At 39.7% G+C, this 6,000-nt stretch overlaps 1 pseudogene; it reads right to left on the bottom strand.

The window, feature by feature from the left end:
- Positions 1–4,610: 4,610 nt before the first annotated feature.
- Positions 4,611–6,000, bottom strand: part of LOC144331423 (uncharacterized) — a 75,346-nt pseudogene continuing 73,956 nt past the window's right edge.

The following is a 6,000-nucleotide window of genomic DNA, read 5'->3' as shown; positions in this document are numbered from 1 at the left end:
CTGTCTTAGCGAAAGGCTTCTTGAGGGGAAAGCTGTAACTCTCTGAGATGATTTCACAGAACACCAAGAAGTTCCTCAGAAAGCTTCTTTCTCTTTGTTATCGGAGGATATTTCCATTGGCCCTATAGTCTTCAAAGGGATCCGAAATATCTGTTCTCAGATTCCACAGAAATAAGGCCAGCAAAGAGATCCACGAAATACACATGTAACTCGGTGAGATGAATGAACAGAACACTAAGCAGTTTATCAGAAAGCTTCTTTCCAGATTTCATATGAGGATATTTCCTTTTTCACCGTAGCCCTCTATGGGCTTCCAAATATCACTTTGCCAATTCCACAATAACTGTCTTAGCGTAAGGCTTCTTGAGGGGAAAGCTGTAACTCTGTGAGATGATTTCACAGAACACAAAGAAGTTGCTCAGAAAGCCTCTTTCTCTTTGTTATCGGAGGATATTTCCTTTGGCCCTATAGTCTTCAAAGGGATCCGAAATATCTGTTCTCAGATTCCACAGAAATAAGGCCAGCAAAGAGATCCACGAAATACACATGTAACTCGGTGAGATGAATGAACAGAACACTAAGCAGTTTATCAGAAAGCTTCTTTCCAGATTTCATATGAGGATATTTCCTTTTTCACCGTAGCCCTCTATGGGCTTCCAAATATCACTTTGCCAATTCCACAATAACTGTCTTAGCGTAAGGCTTCTTGAGGGGAAAGCTGTAACTCTGTGAGATGATTTCACAGAACACAAAGAAGTTGCTCAGAAAGCCTCTTTCTCTTTGTTATCGGAGGATATTTCCTTTGGCCCTACAGTCTTCAATGGGATCCGAAATATCTGTTCTCAGATTCCACAGAAATAAGGCTAGGAAAGAGATCCACGAAATACACATGTAACTCTGTGAGATGAAAGAACAGAACACTAAGCAGTTTCTCAGAAAGCTTCTTTCCAGATTTCATCTGAGGATATTTCCTTTTTCACCCTAGCCCTCTATGGGCTTCCAAATATCACTTTGCCAATTCCACAAGAACTGTCTTAGCGAAAGGTTTCTTGAGGGGAATGCTGTAACTCTGTGAGATGATTTCACAGAACACAAAGAAGTTTCTCAGAAAGCATCTTTCTCTTTTTTATCGGAGGATATTTCCTTTGGCCCTATACTCTTCAAAGGGATCCGAAATATCTGTTCTCAGATTCCACAGAAATAAGGCTAGCAAAGAGATCCACGAAATACACATGTAACTCTGTGAGATGAATTAACAGAACACTAAGCAGTTTCGAAGAAAGCTTCTTTCCAGATTTCATCGGAGGATATTTCCTTTTTAACCATAGCTCTCTAAGGGCTTCGAAATATCACTTTGCCAATTCCACAAGAACTGTCTTAGAGAAAGGCTTCTTGAGGGGAAAGCTGTAACTCTGTGAGATGATTTCACAGAACACAAAGAAGTTTCTCAGAAAGCTTCTTTCTCTTTGTTATCGGAGGATATTTCCTTTGGACCTATAGTCTTCAAAGGGATCCGAAATATCTGTTCTCAGATTCCACAGAAATAAGGCTAGCAAAGAGATCCAAGAAATACACATGTAACTCTGAGAGATGAATTAACAAAACACTAAGCAGTTTCTCAGAAAGCTTCTTTCCAGATTTCATCTGAAGATATTTCCTTTTTCACCATAGCCCTCTGTGGGCTTCCAAATATCACTTTGCCAATTCCACAAGAACTGTCTTAGCGAAAGGCTTCTTGAGGGGAAAGCTGTAACTCTGTGAGATGATTTCACAGAACACAAAGAAGTTGCTCAGAAAGCCTCTTTCTCTTTGTTATCGGAGGATATTTCCTTTGGCCCTACAGTCTTCAATGGGATCCGAAATATCTGTTCTCAGATTCCACAGAAATAAGGCTAGGAAAGAGATCCACGAAATACACATGTAACTCTGTGAGATGAAAGAACAGAACACTAAGCAGTTTCTCAGAAAGCTTCTTTCCAGATTTCATCGGAGGATATTTCCTTTTTCACCATAGCCCTCTATGGGCTTCCAAATATCACTTTGCCAATTCCACAAGAACTGTCTTAGCGAAAGGTTTCTTGAGGGGAAAGCTGTAACTCTGTGAGATGATTTCACAGAACACAAAGAAGTTTCTCAGAAAGCATCTTTCTCTTTTTTATCGGAGGATATTTCCTTTGGCCCTATAGTATTCAAAGGGATCCGAAATATCTGTTCTCAGATTCCACAGAAATAAGGCTAGCAAAGAGATCCACGAAATACACATGTAACTCTGTGAGATGAATTAACAGAACACTAAGCAGTTTCTCAGAAAGCTTCTTTCCAGATTTCATCTGAGGATATTTCCTTTTTCACCATAGCCCTCTAAGGGCTTCGAAATATCACTTTGCCAATTCCACAAGAACTGTCTTAGAGAAAGGCTTCTTGAGGGGAAAGCTGTAACTCTGTGAGATGATTTCACAGAACACAAAGAAGTTTCTCAGAAAGCTTCTTTCTCTTTTTTATCGGAGGATATTTCCTTTGGACCTATAGTCTTCAAAGGGATCCGAAATATCTGTTCTCAGATTCCACAGAAATAAGGCTAGCAAAGAGATCCAAGAAATACACATGTAACTCTGTGAGATGAATTAACAGAACACTAAGCAGTTTCTCAGAAAGCTTCTTTCCAGATTTCATCTGAGATTATTTCCTTTTTCACCATAGCCCTCTAAGGGCTTCGAAATATCACTTTCCCAATTCCACAAGAACTGTCTTAGCGAAAGGCTTCTTGAGGGGAAAGTTGTAACTCTGTGAGATGATTTCACAGAACACAAAGAAGTTTCTCAGAAAGCTTCTTTCTCTTTGTTATCGGAGGATATTTCCTTTGGCCCTATAGTCTTCAAAGGGATCCGAAATATCTGTTCTCAGATTCCACAGAAATAAGGCTAGCAAAGAGATCCACGAAATACACATGTAACTCTGTGAGAAGAATTAACAGAACACTAAGCAGTTTCTCAGAAAGCTTCTTTCCAGATTTCATCTGAGGATATTTCCTTTTTCACCATAGCCCTCTAAGGGCTTCGAAATATCACTTTCCGAATTCCACAAGAACTGTCTTAGCGAAAGGCTTCTTGAGCGGAAAGCTGTAACTCTGTGAGATGATTTCACAGAACACAAAGAAGTTTCTCAGAAAGCTTCTTTCTCTTTGTTATCGGAGGATATTTCCTTTGGCCCTATAGTCTTCAAAGGGATCCGAAATATCTGTTCTCAGATTCCACAGAAATAGGGATAGCAAAGAGATCCACGAAATACACATGTAACTCTGTGACATGAATTAACAGAACACTAAGCAGTTTCTCAGAAAGCTTCTTTCCAGATTTCATCTGAAGATATTTCCTTTTTCACCATAGCCCTCTGTGGGCTTCCAAATATCACTTTGCCAATTCCACAAGAACTGTCTTAGCGAAAGGCTTCTTGAGGGGAAAGCTGTAACTCTGTGAGATGATCTCACAGAACACAAAGAAGTTTCTCAGAAAGATTCTTTCTCTTTGTTATCGGAGGATATTTCCTTTGACCCTAGAGTCTTCAAAGGGATCCGAAATATCTGTTCTCAGATTCCACAGAAATAAGGGTAGCAAAGAGATCCACGAAATACACATGTAACTCTGAGAGATGAATTAAGAGAACACTAACCAGTTTCTCAGGAAGATTCTTTACAGATTTCATCTGAGGATATTTCCTTTTTCACCATAGCCCTCTATGGGCTTCCAAATATCACTTTGCCAATTCCAGAAGAACTGTCTTAGCGAAAGGCTTCTTGAGGGGAAAGCTGTAACTCTCTGAGATGATTTCACAGAACACAAAGAAGTTTCTCAGAAAGCTTCTTTCTCTTTGTTATCGGAGGATATTTCCATTGGCCCTATAGTCTTCAAAGGGATCCGAAATATCTGTTCTCAGATTCCACAGAAATAAGGCTAGCAAAGAGATCCAAGAAATACACATGTAACTCGGTGAGATGAATGAACAGAACACTAAGCAGTTTATCAGAAAGCTTCTTTCCAGATTTCATCTGAGGATATTTCCTTTTTCACCGTAGACCTCTATGGGCTTCCAAATATCACTTTGCCCATTCCACAAGAACTGTCTTAGCGAAAGGCTTCTTGAGGGGAAAGCTGTAACTCTGTGAGGTGATTTCACAGAACACAAAGAAGTTGCTCAGAAAGCTTCTTTCTCTTTGTTATCGGAGGATATTTCCTTGGCCCTATAATCTTCAAAGGGATCCGAAATATCTGTTCTCAGATTCCACAGAAATAAGACTAGCAAAGATCCACGAAATACAGATGTAACTCTGTGAGATTAATTAACAGAACACTAAGCAGTTTCTCAGAAAGCTTCTTTCAAGATTTCATCTGAGGATATTTCGTGTTTCACCGCAGCCCTCTATGGCTTCCAAATATCACTTTGCCAATTCCAAAAGAGCAGTCTTAGCGAAAGGATTCTTGAGGGGAAAGCTGTAATTCTGTGAGACGATTTCACAGAACACAAAGAAGTTCCTCAGAAAGCTTCTTTCTCTTTGTTATCGGAGGATATTTCCTTCGGCCGTATAGTCTTCAAAGGGATCCGAAATATCTATTCTAAGATTCCAAAGAAGTAAGGCTAGCCAAGAGATCCACGAAATACAGATGTAACTCTGTGAGATGAATTAACAGAACACTAAGCATTTTCTCAGAAAGCTTCCTTCCAGATTTCATCTGAGGATATTTCCTTTGTCACCGTAGCCCTCCATGGGCTTCCAATTATCACTTTGCCAATTCCACAAGAACTGTCTTAGCAAAAGGCTTCCTGAGGGGACAGCTGTAACTCTGTGAGATGATTTCACAGAACACAAATAAGTTTCTCAGAAAGCTTCTTTATCTTTGTTATCGGAGGATAATTCCTTTGGCACTATTGTCTTCAAAGGGATCCGAAATATCTGTTCTCAGAATCCACAGAAATAAGGCTAGCAAAGAGTTCCACGAAATACAGATGTAACTGTGTGAGATGAATTAACAGAACACTAAGCAGTTTCTCAGAAAGCTTCTTTCAAGATTTCATCTGAGGATATTTCGTGTTTCACCGTAGCCCTCTATGGCTTCCAAATATCACTTTGCCAATTCCAAAAGAACAGTCTTAGCGAAAGGATTCTTGAGGGGAAAGCTGTAATTCTGTGAGATGACTTCACAGAACACAAAGAAGTTTCTCAGAAAGCTTCTTTCTCTTTGTTATCGGAGGATATTTCCTTTGGCAGTATAGTCTTCAAAGGGATCCGCAATCTCTTTTCCCAGATTCCACAGAAATAAGGCAAGCAAAGAGATCCTCGAAATACAGATGTAACTCTGTGAGTGGAAGTGACACATCACAGAGCAGGTTCTCAGTAAGCTTCTTTCCAGATTTAATCTGAGGATATTTCCTTTTTCACCGTAGCCCTCCTTGGGCTTCCAAATATCATTTTGCCAATTCCACAAGAAATGTCTTAGCGAAAGGCTTCTGGAGAAGAAAGCAGTAACTATGTGAGATGATTTCACAGAACACAAAGAAGTTTCTCAGAAAGATTCTTTCTCTTTGTTATCGGAGGATATTTCCTTGGCCCTATGGTCTTCAAAGGGATCAGAAATATCTATTCTCAGTTTCCACAGAAAAGAGGCTAGCAAAGAGATCCAGGAAATATAGAGGCAACTCTGTGAGTGAAAGTCACACATCACAGGACAGTTTCTCAGAAAGCTTCTTTCCAGATTTAATCTGAGGATATTACCTTTTTCACCATAGCCCTCTATGGGCTTCCAAATATCACTTTGCCAATTCCACAAGAACTGTCTTAGCGAAAGGCTTCTTGAGGGGAAAGCTGTAACTCTGTGAGATGATTTGAAAGAACACAAAGAAGTTTCTCAGAAAGCTTCTTTCTCTTTGTTATCGGAGTATATTTCCTTCGGCCCTATAGTCTTCAAAGGGATCCGAAATATCTGTTCTCACTTTCCACAGAAATAA

The sequence above is a fragment of the Macaca mulatta genome, chromosome 9 (genome assembly GCF_049350105.2).
Source record: "Macaca mulatta isolate MMU2019108-1 chromosome 9, T2T-MMU8v2.0, whole genome shotgun sequence".
In the NCBI taxonomy this organism is placed as follows: Eukaryota; Metazoa; Chordata; class Mammalia; order Primates; family Cercopithecidae; genus Macaca; species Macaca mulatta.
Note: the sequence above shows the minus strand (reverse complement) of the source record. Positions and strands in the feature narration are given on the sequence as shown.